This window comes from Lactuca virosa, chromosome 5 (genome assembly GCF_052849685.1).
Source record: "Lactuca virosa cultivar CGN04683 chromosome 5, Lactuca_virosa_CGN04683_v6, whole genome shotgun sequence".
In the NCBI taxonomy this organism is placed as follows: domain Eukaryota; kingdom Viridiplantae; phylum Streptophyta; class Magnoliopsida; order Asterales; family Asteraceae; genus Lactuca; species Lactuca virosa.
The window spans coordinates 102,037,003-102,053,822 of NC_136430.1; the positions used below are offsets into that span (position 1 = coordinate 102,037,003).

The following is a 16,820-nucleotide window of genomic DNA, read 5'->3' on the forward strand; positions in this document are numbered from 1 at the left end:
AAATACTACATTCGTTGGTGAAAACTTTCTTATATGTGGACAATAACCACCATATATATAGTACATATACAAGCACATATACAGGTAATTACATTTATATTTTTGCGAAAAACATAATATGGGAAAAAGTATAAACATTTATGGGCAAAAAGCTACATAATATGAGAAAAATTATAAATATATGGGCAAAAAACTACTTTTTAAAGTAAAAATGTTATCAATTTTGGAGAGTCATATCACTAACAATTTTGGTGGTTATATATGTTCACTATATTTATAATAGTCACACCCTGAAATATTCATGTGGCTATTACTTAGAGCAAAAATGGGCAAAAACGGTTATCATTAAATTTGATATTAGTCGCATGGAGTGTTTATGTGTCTAAATCATGAGACTATACATGGTCACATGCAGTAATTGTTTATCTGTCTAAATCATGAGACTATACATGGTCACATGCAGTAATATTAGTGTAGTAGTACACATGGTCACATAACTTATTATGTGTCTAACATCATTTTGACCTAGTAGTATAATATATGTAGTGTACTTTAACGGAAATAGTATAGTATAATATATGTAGTGTACATTAACAGAAATGGTATGGTCAATGATATTGTCAAATAGTTATTGTGTGTTTTGATACAACTAGAGAATGTCACATCATAAAAAATAATGCTTATTTTACAATATTCATCAAAGTTAATGCTTATTTTACAATAATGCTTATGTAATACTAAAACTACATAAAATGACCTTATGTAACAAAAAAATTACATGAACATGTGCACTTTAAAAATTACATCGATATACATAACATAACCACTTAAATTTGGAAACATTTTAAATAAAGAAATCTACTCTTTTTTTACCTTTCCTACTATAAAATATTTTATGATATTCTGTAAATTCTTCAGGTTTGGGTTTAACAAAAGTTATATCCTACTCAATGAGTTCTTCCACCAAGGGTCCTTCTAATTATGCCTTTTTCCTTCATCTAAATTAGACATTTTCCTTCATCTATCAGATTTTCATTCATTACTGAAGAAAACATGGAGACATGGACATGATGTAGACGCTACATGGTAGCTCTTCCCATCAATGCAAATCATCAAATGGCAGATGGAGATATAGAAAATGTATGAATCAAGGGTCTTTTGTACTTGGCCAATGAATAAAAACGCTTTGCCTTCAAAGCGCATCTATACCAAACCATATTTCGATTGAGGTCTCCTGCATACCAAAAAGCAATAAAGAGCTTCACAAACTCCAATTAAAAATCTTTTTGCCCCTTAATCTATAAAGTCATCTTGCAAATACCTGGATGAGAGCCCAATCCATTTAATTGAATGTGTATGTGAAGTTAAAGAACTTATAACTTGTACTAATTAAACAAGATAAAAAAATGTGAAGTCAACCCTACATGGCTATCCAAAGAATGTTGGGATTCTATTTTTAAACCAAACTAGTTTGGTCCAATCTGCAACTAGCCATGTATCCTTTGCATCTTTCTGGACTTCCTGAACACTTATGCTTATTGATCGTTCACCCCACCACTATATATATATATATATATATATATATATATATATATATAGAAATTACCTTAGATAACCAGATAACATTTCGTTATGATTAATACAACTAAACAGTATAAAATTACAAAAAAAAAAATTACCTTAGATAATCAGATTTGTGATAGAAGAAAATCCGAATAACAGACCCTTAGAAGCAAAATCCTTAGAATAGAAGCCTGAGCATAGATACATATTACAGAGAATTAGAAGAGACGATATGATAGAGTAGTCGATTTTGATTTATACTGAAATAATGAAGGTCAAAGACAAATTAGAAATTAGGAAAATTGAAATTACTATTGACTTGCAAATTACAATGAAATCTGAAGCCGTTGAATCGTTGACTTGCTAAGGGTATGAAGAACGGTGTGAAGAAAGTGTACTATTGATTATCGGTGCAATCTTATTGGCAACTGATGGTCTTCTGATGCCTTGTTGTTGCAAACGACAATTTCTCAACAATTCCCAACTTTAGAATCCTCTGAGTAGTGTGACCTAATATGTTCGTGATTATCTCATCTAGATTGAAAATGAATTCGGTCGCGATGTAAAATGAGGGTCGGTTGAGATTTAAGAAACATGGTGGCACCGATTGGAGCTGAAATATTGTTTACAGACATGATGTGGAGAAGGGTCGTCCACTATTTGTATACAACAAATAGTCCTAGAGGAAAATCTATTAGGTTAAGATAAATAAAAGGAAAATAAAAAACATAAATTACTTTGAGTGGGGAGGGAAATCAAGATCGCTGAAATTAAAGGAGGGAAATCAAAATTGGTGAAATTAATGGATGGAACTTTTAATTATTATAATTATTAGGTGGAAAAAAATAAAATTAAAATTTAACATATGATTATAAATTTAATTAACTGAATATTATAATTGATAATTTTAATAAATTGCTTAGGGTTTAGGCTTATTTGTTTATGTCTTAGGGCTTATCACTCATGGCTTAATGCTCAAGGACTATGGCTTAGGGCTTATAGTTGATGACTTATTCTTTAATGTTTAGTATTTAGGGCTCATGATTTATAGCGTATAATGTATGGTTCTTGGCTAAGGGTGTAGAGATTAAGGCTTAGGACATATATATGACTTATGACTTATGGTTTAGATCTTAGGCTTATATCTTAGGGATAATGGCTTAAGATTTAGGTACATGTGGCTTATTGATTAAGTATTTTGGCATATAGTTTATCGCTTAAGGCTTAAGGCTTATAACTTATGGCTTATTGATTATGATGTGTGGATTAAGGCATAAGGCTTATGGCTTAGGAGTTACAATTCATGAATTATGGCTTGTGATATATGGATTAAAGAATAAGGCTTATGGCTAAGGAGATATGGCGTGTGATATACCCTAACCCATGTAACTTACCCTTAAACTCTAACCTATGTGACTTAATGCCTTAACCCTTAAACCCTAGCCTATATGACTTAATGTCATAACCCTTATATCCTAACCCATGTAACTTACCCTTAAACCCTAACCCATGTGACTTAATCCCTTAACCCTTAAACCCTAAACCATATGACTTAATGTCATAACCTTTATACCCTAACTCATGTAACTTACCCTTAAACCCTAACCCATATGACTTAATGTCATAACCCTTATACCCTAACCCATGTAACTTACCCTTAAACCCTAACCCATATGACTTAATGCCATAACCCTTATACCCTAACCCATGTAACTTACCCTTAAACCCTAACCTATGTGACGTAATGCCTTAAACCTTAAACCCTAGCCTATATGACTTAATGTCATAACTCTTATACCCTAACCCATGTAACTTACCCTTAAACCCTAACCCATGTGACTTACCCCCTTAACCCTTAAACCCTAAACCATATGACTTAATATCATAACCCTTATACCCTAACTCATGTAACTTACCCTTAAACCCTAACCCATATGACTTAATGTCATAACCCTTATACCCTAACCCATGTAACCTACCCTTAAACCCTAACCCATGTGACTTAATTCTTAACCCTTAAACCCTAAACCATATGACTTAATGTCATAACCCTTATACCCTAACCCATGTAACTTACCCTTAAACCCTAACCCATATGACTTAATGTCATAACCCTTATACCCTAACCCATGTAACTTACCCTTAAACCCTAACCCATGTGACTTAATCCCTTAACCCTTAAACCCTAACCCATATGACTTAATGTCATAACCCTTGTGCCCTAACCCATGTAACTAACCCTTAAACCCTAACCTATATGACTTAATGCCTTAACCCACATCGAACAAATTAGTATGGTACGGAGTGCAAATTTGTTTGATTTTGTCATTGTTGAAAGTATACTGCTATTTAGGGGCGAAGCCCCTGAACTGACGGGGGTCCGGGGGCAACGCCCCTGGGAGCGGGGTCCAAGGGGCAGAGCCCCTGGCTGGGGTGATCCATTTATAGACCCGATTTAAAACACCCGATTTTGTGATCCATTTATAGACCCGATTTAAAGTTAGTTTGTGACAGGTAATATATCTATATCCATATTTTCTAACAGGTAATTCCTACTAGTTTATATTAAATCTATATCAAAGTTTGTATTAAAGTTTTATATGTTTAATTTAATTTTTAATAAAAGGAAGAAAAAGGAGATCGTATAATTAAATCCCAAATTATAAACATAGAAACCAAACCTTCTTCCGCCTCCTTTTTCATAGAGCGGGAAAATGAAATTCATCCGCCTCCCAATTTAAGTTTTTAATCTATTTTTTAGGGTTCGCTTGTGTAGATTAAAAGTTAGAATGTATTCGATCCACCACTTCTTGCTTCAACTTCAGTTCAAACTTCAACGTCGCCCTTAAATCTAAATCTCTTAATCTCATCGTCGATGGTCGTCTTAGTTTGACCTCTATCTAGCGGGCGCCTCCTATCACAGCTCCACCTCTGGTAATCGTCATAGGCCAACAGCCTCCGCCTGCCGCCTGATGAATGCCTTCTATCTCAGCCTCCGCCTACCGCCGCTTACCTCCTTATTAAGGTAATTTCTTCTTTGTTCAAATGGAATAGTGAGCCGTGACTTCCAGTTCAAACTAAACAGTTGACATTTTCAATTTCTTTTCTTCTGATTTCTAATTTCTTCAGTTCTGATTTTTTCTTTGTTCCATACTTCCGATTTCTGATTTATTGTCAAACGAATTTGCTTCTGAATTCTAAATTTGATCTCTGATGTTTGCTATTTTTTATGATATGGCCTATGATTTAATTATTGAAGTGGTGTTTGCTCTAATTTCTCAAACTAGAATATGCTTCTGATTTCTTAGTTTTGCTAATTGATATGATGTTGTTGAGTTTTAAGTTTTGATGCATCTTTTGCTCACTTGCTGTGAAGTTTTGATGTTGCTGTGAAATTTTTGATGTTTTCTGTTGTGCTATATGTTCAAATATTCATTTCTTTATTGCTGAAATCATTGAACCTTTTTTATGGTGATTCTGTTTGGAAGGGCGACAACATCAATTGGATGCTCAGTCTACTTATGTTGGTTCCCCTGTTTTATATTGTGGTTTGTGTTTATTTACTTATGGTGGATATTTAATTTCTACTGGTTTATTTATAATTTTTTTAAGATAAAACTGTAATGTCTCTATATAATTAGCAATCAGTGGCTGTTAAAAAATAGTTAAATGATCTCAATATTATCTTCTTTGATTGTTGGTTGCAGGTGTGTAAGAGAAAGGCTGAACAATATCTAGCAGGCTTTGGCCTAAGGTTAGTTGACTTACCGTTAACTTGAGAAACAACTAGGGATTCAAGAACAATAGAACTTTGACTCAGTTTGAGATGAAATCGCCTTTAAAACCTAAAAGTTTCATGCTTTTTTGTAACCTTTTATCTTGATACATACAGGACAAGCTCTTTGATCCACTCAGCTTTACACATCTCTTCCTTGTTACAAAGTTCCTTGGATTGTTAGCTAGTGGCACTACAGGTTGTTTTTTCAATGATTTGCATCATAAAATAAAATATATGTTGTGTAAGCCAAGACTAATAAGTAACATTTGATACATCTTTCTAGCTGATGCAAGGACATTGGTTCAACATGCAAGAAATGATGCAGTTGAGTTTGATTATTATTATGGTAATGAGATGATTGTTGATGTATTGGCAAGATGGTATTAATTCTATTGTGTTATCTGGTTTCCATTTATAGGATTATGCCATATCATTTTGTGTGTTGATAAATCTATATGTTGCAGGATTGCTGACAAATCACAAGTTTATACTCAACCTTACATGAGACCATTTGGAGTAGGTTTGATTTTAGATGTGAAGTTGTTATTGAGTTATTATACAACTTATTTTTTTGTGAATGTGCATGACTTCTTTGATTTGTTAAAACTGTAGATGGTGTTGGATATTGATGATGAGAATGAGCCTAAACTCTTCAGATGTGATCCATCAATATTCTTTCCAAGCAAAAATGATGAATTAGAAGTGTTGAGGGAGCTTGCAAGGAAACAAAAAGAGCAAAACCAATATCTTAAGAAAATAATGAAGGCCAAAGATGACCAATCTATATGTTGCAGGATTGCTGACAAATCACAAGTTTATACTCAACCTTACATGAGACCATTTGGAGTAGGTTTGATTTTAGATGTGAAGTTGTTATTAAGTTATTATACAACTTATTTTTTTTGTGAATGTGCATGACTTCTTTGATTTGTTAAAACTGTAGATGGTGTTGGATATTGATGATGAGAATGAGCCTAAACTCTTCAGATGTGATCCATCAATATTCTTTCCAAACAAAAATGATGAATTAGAAGTGTTGAGGGAGCTTGCAAGGAAACATAAAGAGCAAAACCAATATCTTAAGAAAATAATGAAGGCCAAAGATGACCAACACAACACAAGAATCAAGCAGCTTAATAAACAACTACAACTGGCAATGGTTGTTATTAATGTTTTTAAACAACTACAAAACTAGTAGGTCATACATTGTTGATATGTTCATTGCAAAGTATTTATTTTAGATTATCTACTTTTCATTTTCCATGTAATAAATATTTATTGTTTTATTTTATGATATAAATGTTATTTGATTATTTGTTATTTTTTATATATTAGTACAAAGTAATTTGTATTTAATTTATAAACTAATTATCCATTTGTAGCTATGGAATCTATGCTATGGAAGCATGTCTATGTAATTTGCTATGGAATCTTTAATATGAAATATGCTATAGAATGTAAACTGTAGATTTTGCTATGGAACCAGCACCACAGATTTACCTAGGGAGTGATCACAACGGATTTAGCTAGAGAGTCATCACTATGGATTTAGCTAGGGAGTCATCACAACGGATTTAGCTAGGGAGTCGCCGCAATGGATTTAGTTAGGGAGTCGTCATAACGGATTTAGCTAAGGATTCATTACCACGGACTTTGCTATGGATTCATCACCATGGAATTTGCTACGGATCCATTACAACGGAATTTGTGATGGAAGAACTACCACGGAATTCGCAACAGAATCCTACTACGGAATACACGACAGAATATCATCTACAACGGATTTCATTTTGTTGTCACATTTGCGACGAAATTATTATTTCCGTTGCAAAACCTTCGCTACGGGGTTTTTCGGGACAGAACCGTTCCGTCGCAAATTCCATAGCTATTTGTCTTTTGCAACGGAATTTCAGCTTTTTGCAACGAATTCCTTCCCTAGCAAAATTGTGTTTTTCTTGTAGTGTTGCTACGTTCCTGAATTGGCATGGTAAAGTTATGCTTCCTGGATCACCCATGTTCTTTGGTAACATGTTTAGCATTGCAACAGAGCAAGTCTCATTTAGTACCACCTTAGATAATCCTTCCATTTTCTTTCAGTTTGTTAAGAGTTCCTTGAGAAACTTAGCATATTTTGGCATTTCAGATAAGGCTTCAAGGAATGGTATGTTGATTTCAAGGGATTTTATATGATCTAAGAACTTCCGGTAATCTTCAACATTCTTCTCTTGTATTGCTCTACTTGGAAAGGGCAGTGGTGTGCGGTATGGCTTAACGGGTTCAACAATTTTCTTTTCAGGCTCTTGCCACGTCGTGGCATCAGCACCACGTCGTGGTGATTGTTCAGTTTTCTTGGTTTGACTTTCTTCTCGAACATCCTGCTCCACATCCGGGTTGCTTCTGTCGATGGGAGTCAAATGAGTAATTATTTTCCCACTTCTTGTTGTTACAGATTGGATGTGGGCTCCCTTCGGGTTTTATTCGATATTTCCTGGAAGTCCTCCCGGTGATCTTTGATTCATTTTCTTAGCTAGTTGCCCAAGTTGCTTTTCAATTTTCATGATTGAAGCTTGCTGATTTCTTAGTATAGTTTTTTGCTCTTTAATTGCCGCTTCAGTTTCCTCGTACCTCTTTTCGGATGCAGCAGCAAAACGGCTAAGCATTGGTTCGAAGTCAGGTTTCTTTTCAGGAGCTGGTTCCTCTCGTTGGTAAAAGCCTCTTCCTCTTTGTTCATATTTCTCTTATTTGGCTTTCTTGTACTCATCATAAGGTAGCCACTTATTCTTGGGCTTTCTCCAAATTTCATCAAATCGATCACCACTTGAGTGGACAGCTTGAACCTTTCGGTTTCCATTCTGATCAAGATCACAATCTTTCGTTAAATGTGGCCCGTTACAGTTTTCACAACCAAATCTTATTACATGGATTGTTTGATCCATCTTAGTCATCATTCTATCCATGTTTTGCAACATTGCCAAAACCGTCGACATGTCTTCCGAAGCAGCATTCGCCGATCCCCTTGCTACATCATTCCTCGGGTTATGGTACTCTCGTGAGTGTTTAGTGAATTCCTCGATAAGCTCCTTAATCTCGGCGGGATTCTTCTTGGTTAAGGGGCCTTGAGAATCAAGGAGTTACCTAGTTGTGACATTCACCCCATCATTAAAGATAGAAACCTCTTGTTGCACATTGAGATCATTTTGGGGGCAATTCCGAAGTAGACCCTTGTAGCGCTCCCATGCTTCATATAGCGACTCTGCCATTTGTTGCTCAAAATTAGAAATGGCCTTTTTTAGCTTAGCCACCTTCGATGGTGGGCAAAATTGTTCCAAAAACTCTTCTCGCATCCTTGCCCATGTAGTTATCGCGCCCGGTGATAGTGCCTTTAGCCAATCCTTTGCATCTCCCTTGAAAGTGACAGGGAGCATCCTCAACAACACCGTTTCTTGTGGAACATTAGGAATGTTAAAGTAGTCGGTGATGTCATTGACTTCATCAAGATGCTTATAAGCATCTTCATGATCCTTTCCGATGAAAGGAATCTCCTTAAGTGCAGCAAGGATGTGCCCCTTGAGTTCAAATGTGGCAGTGGCTCGTATGGTGGGTTGCACAAGGCCCGATCCAGTTTCATCACAAATCCTCTTCTTGTATGCTTCCATGGAAATGTCAGCAATGTCCGCCATGATGTTGTCGGGTTCTCTTTCTTGATTGCTACCTTTTTCTGATTCGTTATCGCTTTCCATTCTTCTTAAAAAACGATTTGAGACTCTTGAAGGGTGACTTCTTAGGTGTATTTGAATCTTCTACGGGCTTGTCTGTGTTTTTACGAAAAGCGGACTCCGGGTCTTCAAGTGGCGGAATCAGAGGAGTGTTTGATCCTCTGGTCATATACTACGGCAAATAAACAAATAAAATGCGTAAAAAGAACAAAAACTAAAACTAAAGGTTTGATGTTACGACACCACGACGTGGTGATAATTACCATTACGTGGTGAGTCAAAAACGAAGAAAAGTCTAAAAAGAAAAATTAAAAGCAAATAAATAGAAAATTTCCTAAAAATAGCATATTCTAATTAACCAAATATGGACCGTTCCCCGACAACGACGCCAAAAATTTGATGTGAAAAATAATATGCACTAGTCAATCCTACTAACGTGACTAATTATTTCCTAAGGTAGTGTACCATGTTGAAGATAGTATAGCACACTAGACAGGTATCGAACACAGGGAACGGTGTTTTAGCTAATTTTTATATACTATTAATTAATTACTAATAAAATGGAAAAGGGTTTTTCTCTAGTTTTGCAAGACTAGAAACTTGATTTACCAAACTAACTAACTATAAACTAATTAGCTAACACTAAAACTAAGCAAGGAACACGAAGATTAATTAACCAAGGTAATTAAGGTACTTTCGTTTAGCTTCAGATTTATTTGTTATTATGGTTGATTCATGGAAGTGCAATGGATTATAGTTTAATTGGTTACCGATTCCTATAATGACCAAATTCGCGTTCACTCATTTAATCCTTTAGCAAACAAGCTCATTCATACGGTAATCAGGTGGACAAACTAACAAGTTTACTAGTGTTCAGTTCGAGTTAATTAGACTTATAATTAATTGATCAAATTGGTCATTTGAATCAATTCTATATATGATTTGTCGTCATATATTAGCTCCTACACTTTTTACCCACTTTCCTACTTAACCCTAGGTTTTATTCAAAACTCTAGTCCTACAATTTTGCTGGTCACAAGATTATAAGATTCAAATTTAACTAAGAAAGATGGTCATACAAACTTAATTAAATTCAACAATAAGTAGAGAAAAGTAGTTATCAAAAGTATGTGATGTTCTTTAATAAGCTAGATCAACAAATAACCAATAAAAGGTAAATCCAATCCATAAATCAACTCATAATTTAGCAAATAATCTTGGGCTAAACGAAATTCATGAGGTTTAGCCCATGATTTCAGCAATTAAAGATATAAAAACGAAATTCAATAGCATAGTCATGATTAAACTAAAGAGAAAATTGTAATGAGAAGTTTTATTGCATTAGTGCCTTAAATTTCCAAGCTTCAATTAGTATCTTCACTCCCAATCCTTAGTTCTGCACTTTGATCTTTGAAATTCGTCAGAAACTTCAGCCAAAAGTCTTTCATTCATAGAAGAATGAGTTATATTTATACTTTTCCCAAAATCAGGGCACCATGACGTGTTGAGGCCACCATGTTGTGGTCTTCGTGGTTATCCCGTATTCCACAAGTGTTCGAAATTGATCGGGAAACTTTAAGTCTCCAGGTCGTGGGAAATCCACCACGGCGTATTGATTATATTTCTTCTTCATTTTAAAGCACTGGTTCAAACTCCTAGCTTCCAACATCCAGCTTCCAGCTTCATGCTTCCCTTTTTGCTCTAAGCATGTCTTTTACCCCTACAACACAATTCATAAGAAATTAAGTACCTTTTTGTTCTAATAAGGGTATAAAAGTTATTAAAATATTAAGATATTATGTATAATTGTGTGTATAAATATGCACATATCAATTTCCATATATTTAATTTCCTATGTTGAATCATTTTAATGTGATATTCGTATATATCCAAGACTAAAGTCTATTAAACCCTACAATCTAAACTTTTAGATTTGAAACAAAGTATGAGTGTCCTCTCCTTTAAGTCTTACTATAGCGAAACAATTTCCAAACTTTGCAATTCGCAAATTGAAATCTTTGTTCCCTACGAATAGTGTTGATAACTTACAATACCAACATAAAAATTATGCTCCCACTATCATAACCATTATGCTCCCACTTGCATTCAAATGAGAACCATAGAACTCATAAGTATTGCCAACTCAACTAGAAGGTGCACAGAAACAAGAATGTGTTAACTTAACATGATAGGTTGTCAACCTCAGTTCGTGTGCTAGTGATAACTAAAAGACTCATTGTTGATTGAATCCTGAAACTCTCAAGATAAATAAGACTTCCACCAACTTCTTGACATATAATTTTTCCTCTTAAGGAACATTCCTTTACGAGCTAAAACAAATATTCAAAAGTTAGTGTGGATTTCCGACAAGAAACACTTCATGGAATTGGTCTTAGTTCATCCTTTGTTTTAACCAAAACATCACAACTTTCAATTCTAAATTTGCTAGAGTAAGAAAACATTATTACTCCACATTTCATGTTGTGTCATAAGCTTACTTAGCACGAAATAAAATTTTCAAGATATGATTTGTAGTAACTTGATATTTCCATATTTATACATATTTTTAGGCAATATTTGAATACATTTTGATGAATATTTTGGTTATTTGCATAGATAAGTGGTACTTATAAGATCTAATTACATTTTGTAGCCAAAAGAAGTCACCTTGAAGAACAAGGACTAAAAGCAACAAATGATGGAACTTTGGAGGCTTGGAGAATTAAAGAAGAGAAAATCCCATGGAAACACTATATCCACGTCGTGGACTTCACTTACACGACGTGGCATGGGAGATTATAGAAGATGAGCACACGAAAAGTCGAAGTCCTTGCCCGATAAGGATTCATCCAAATTCATGACGTGGAGTCCTAGTCCACGTCGTGGAGTTCGAAAATCACAAAAAGTATATATAACCTTGATGTTTACGAATTTTAGAGGTTGGCTAGACATTAAAGGGTTCTGAATATGAATTCTAGAGAAAAATTAGGAGAGAAATCAAGCTTTGGCATCAAAGGAAGGAGAAGGAGAAGATCATAACTTTATTCTTAATTTGGTACAGTTACTATGTTTTTAATAATGAAGATTGTGTGTTTGATTGTTACTATGAGTAGCTAAATCTAGCTAATTCTTTTTAGCTAGATGAAGCTTGAACTCATGGATTAGTTTTATGATTATGGATTTTTCTTGTTGGTTGAATGCTTGTGTTTGATGGTTAATACCTAGCATGTTAGAATTTGATACTTAAATTGCTTAAACTCATGTTCTGTGTAGCTTAGTGAATATTAAATTACATGAACTTGACACCTAGTAATTTAGTGACCATTGAATTGCTAGAGCTAGGATCCAACCAATCTTAGTTATGTGATTAAAGTATTAGTTTTGGCTGTGCTAGAGAACAAATATTGTGACTATAATATTGTGTTTTCTTAATCAATCTTACATAGCTCCAATAATAATTAATAATCGATTTTGTGTTAAATTATGTGTGACCATGTATAGCTCTACATGAACTGATTCAACATTAGTGAATTTGGACTTAAATTGCTAATAATATATTAATTGGTAACCAACTTGAATTTTCCATAACTAAAAGAACCATTGAGGGAAAGTGGATTCGAACTAAACAGATGTGTTTTTAATACTTGATTGAATAGTTGTTAAGAATTTAAGTTTGTCTAAACTTGCAAAATTATATAAAAACCATTTTACTTTTGCTTAGAATTTTAGGTTAATTTAATAGTAAGTAGGTTAATTAATTAATTTTGTTCCATGAGATCGATACCCGACTGTTTGTGATATACTGTTTGCGAAAGGGTACACTGCCCTGGGTCGAATAGCTAGTAGGATATTAGGTAAAATTAGGTGTAGCTATTAGGACATATCAAGTTTTTGGAGTCGTTGTCGGGGAACGGCTAATTAGTTTAGAAATTTATTTGCTTTAAGTTCATAGATCCTTTTTGTGGGGTAAGACCTGCGAAAAGTTAATTTTTTTGCATTAGTTACTTCAGTACCGAACTCACGACGTGGTGCCCTCTACCACGTCGTGGTAAGCAGTCAATAAGCATTTTTATTTAGTTTCTGTTCCGTCTTACATTTATATTTTTGTTTTTATTTCAATACTTCATGACCCGTGGATCCAACACACATTTGATACCACCACTAGAAGATCCAGAGTCAGCCCTTCACAAAAAGACGGATAAGAACGTAGGAGAAAACCAACCACCAAAGAAGTCGCCTTTCAAAGACCTTAAATCAGTTTTTGGAAAGAAGAAAGGGAAAAACGTGGGAGAGTCAAGCAATCAAAAGAATGACGAAAACAAGATTGAAAGCTTTGAGCAAAATCCTAATCTTCAAGAATCTGAATACGAGTCTGAAACCGAATTTGAATTCAAAACAAGTGAACCTGAAGACGAGCCAAAGAACGAGATGGAAAACATTGTTGATATGTCCATGGAGGTATATAAGAAGAGAATCTGAGAGGACACCGGTCCCGGTCAAGTGCAACCCGCAATTCCAGCCACTGCCATATTCGAGCTGAAGGGACACATTTTATCCGTACTTAAAGAAGTACCATTTTCTGGGAAGGATCATGAGGATGCTTACAAGCACCTTGATGAATTCAATGACATTGCTGACTACTTTAACATCCCAAATGTTACACACACTACAATTTTACTTAGAATGCTACCTGTCACTTTCAAGGGAGCTGCTAAAGATTGGTTGAAAGCACTTCCACCCGGTGTGATTACTACTTGGGCACAAATGTGAGAAATTTTTAGAACACTTTTGCCCACCTTCCAAAGTTGCTAAACTCAAGAAAGCCATAGCAAATTTCGAGCAACAACCGGGGGAGTCACTATACGAAGCATGGGAACGCTACAAGGGATTGATAAGGAATTGCCCCCAAAATGAGTTGAATAAGAAACAAGAAGTGTCTATCTTTTATGATGGGGTAAATGGCATGACAAGGCAACTCCTTGATTCTCAAGGACCACTGACTAAGAAAAATCCAACTGAAATCAAGGAATTAATTGCAGAATTTTCTAAGCATTCGCGTGAATACCTTAATCCTAGACATGATGGGGCGAAGGGAATTGGTAGTGGAACTTATGAAGATATGGTAGGTGTGTTATCCATGCTAAACACTATAAACCGAAAGTTGACGAAGATGGACCAATCAATTCATGCTATAAGAGTTGGTTGTGAAAAATGCAATGGTCCACACTTGACCAAATACTGCCACTTGGATGATGATGGAAATAAGAAGGTGCAAGTTTGCTACTCGAGTGGAGATAAATATGATGAAGATTGGAGGAAGAAAAATAAAGAGTGGTTTCCATATGAAGAATATAAGAAGTAAAAAGAAGAAAAATATAGGCAGACTGGCCGAGGCTTCTACCAAAAGGAGCAACCACCAACTGAAAAAGAAAGTTGATCTTGAGTCCATGTTAGCACGATTTATGGAGGCTTCGGATAAAAGACACGAAGAGACAGATACGATGATAAGGGACCAACAAGCTTTGCTAAGAAATCACTAAACATCGATCCAAAATATTGAAGCCCAATTAGGTCAACTAACCACTTTGGTAAATGAAAGATTGTCTCCACAAATTCCCGAGAAAAAGCCTCAATCACATGTTATGGTTATCGAAACTGAAGAGGATACCATCTCTGAGTTCCTTGAAGCACGTGAAGTCGATCCACATCAGTGCGGACCAAAGCCAAAGAAGTCAAAAATAGAAGAAAAGAATATTGCTGAAACTTCGAAACCACGATGTGGAGATTCAATCTCCACGATGTGGGGAGGGTCTGAACATAAAATTTTTAGTGATGTTCAAGCTTATCGTCCTCCTTTACCATTTCCATCTCGAGCTCATATTCACCCACTGGAGCAGGAACACTTGAAGTTTATGAAGCAAGTGAAGGGTATTTCAATAAATACTCCTTTTATTGAAGCATTGTCTCAAGTTCCCAAATATGTCAAGTTCTTACGAGACTTATTAGATACCCGCCAGCAACTAGAGAAGAATTCCAAAGTAATACTTAGTGAGCAAAGTTTTAAGGTAATATTGGTAGAATTACCTAAGAAAATGGGAGATCCTGGACGCCTCACTCTTCCGTGTGAATTTGGAAATAACACGAAGACTTATGCTCTAGCCGATTCTGGAGCTAGCATAAATCTAATGCCTTTTTCATTCTATCAAAAGTTGAATCTTCCCGATTTAAAGGCTACAAGAATGACAATTCACATGGCAAATCGTTCAGTAACTCGTCCAAGAGGCATCGTGGAGGATATTTTGGTAAAAATTGGGAAATTTGTTTTTCCAATTGACTTTGTTGTTTTGGATATGAAGGAAGATGCTAATGTCCCAATCATTCTTGGTCACCCTTTATTAAATACTGATCGAGCCTTGGTTGACATTCGCGAGTCCAAACTTACTTTGAGAGTGGGAGAAGATGAAGTTACCTTTGGAGTGGAAGATGGTTTTCAAAGTAATGATGCTGAAGGTGAATTCTTCAACATTGATGAACAAAATGAACTTGAGGAATTGGAAAAACTTATGGAAGAAGAGATTCAACAAGTGAAACGCACAAAGCCAAGAGCATCCATACAACCAATTTTTAAAGTAATTGCTTATAAAACTCCAACATCTTGGGTGAGTAAAGAGGGCGAAGAAGACTTAGTATCAAGTGATAAGGACGAGATTACTTCCAAAGAAAAGAGACTAACTTTGGACAAAAAGATGGTACCCGTGGAGCTAAAGAATGCAGAAAAAATGGGACATAAACGTATGGTGAATAAAGGAGTTAAGAGGAAGCTTGAAGAGAATGATGCGAAGGGTAAAAAAGAAAATTCTAAAAAAGCCTATCTTAGACGAGTTCAAGCTTATAAAAGGAAATGGAAGGAGCGAAAGATGCAAATGGCGATGGATACTACGACAAATTCAACGTGAAGCGGCACGGAGTCTGGCTCATGACTCCAACAAAAAGAAGCGCTTCTTGGGAAGCAACCTAAGCTCGCTTTGAAATTCTTTTCGTTTTTGCATTTTTAGTTTTTGCATTTCTAGTTTATTTTTAGGATAATAATCATCTAAGTCATCTTAACGTTAGAAAAGGCAGAAATCTAGTGTGGGATTCATAAATATTGTTTGAAATAATTTTTAGAAACAAAATTAAAGTGTTATGAAAAAAATGGACTTTTTGTCATTTTAGCGACACCACGCCGTGGCCCAACAGCCACTTCGTGGTAAATTCATATGACCCGATGACTCTAAGACCAACGGACAAGCCCACGACATGGACTTGAACCCACAACGTGGACTTTAAAAACTCACAGCGGGGGGGGGGGGGGGGACCAGTATCGGATAGTTCACTTTTGACCAACCCCATTTGCTAACACATCTCAAGTTCTCTGGATGAAATCTCAACTCTTAGATTATGGTTACCGGTTTCTACAAATTCCAATCTACTGTGATTCTCAAAGTGTCATTGCTATCTCGTACAATCCAATTCAGCACTCTATGACGAAGCACATCGACATACGGTACCATTTCATTAAAGATCATGTTTTGAATGGTAACATCGAACTTATTTTTGTTCCATCTGACGATGAAATTGCTGATGTATTTACTAAGGTATTAGACGAAACCAACTTCAATGGTTTTTTGAACAAAATGGGTATGATGATGCCTGACCCTCGGTTCTTTCAAGAGGTTTGCACTCTCTGAAGGCAACATCAAAAAGAGAATTAGTTCCGAAGC

At 35.4% G+C, this 16,820-nt stretch overlaps 2 non-coding genes across 2 annotated transcripts; one reads left to right on the plus strand and one right to left on the minus strand.

Annotated features, from left to right (window-relative positions):
• Positions 1–8,530: 8,530 nt before the first annotated feature.
• On the plus strand, positions 8,531–8,637 carry LOC145118047 (small nucleolar RNA R71). The gene has a single exon (XR_013713031.1). It is a non-coding gene; the product is annotated as a small nucleolar RNA R71 (small nucleolar RNA).
• A 5,230-nt stretch (positions 8,638–13,867) lies between these two features.
• Positions 13,868–13,974, minus strand: LOC145117963 (small nucleolar RNA R71). The gene has a single exon (XR_013712954.1). It is a non-coding gene; the product is annotated as a small nucleolar RNA R71 (small nucleolar RNA).
• Positions 13,975–16,820: the final 2,846 nt, after the last annotated feature.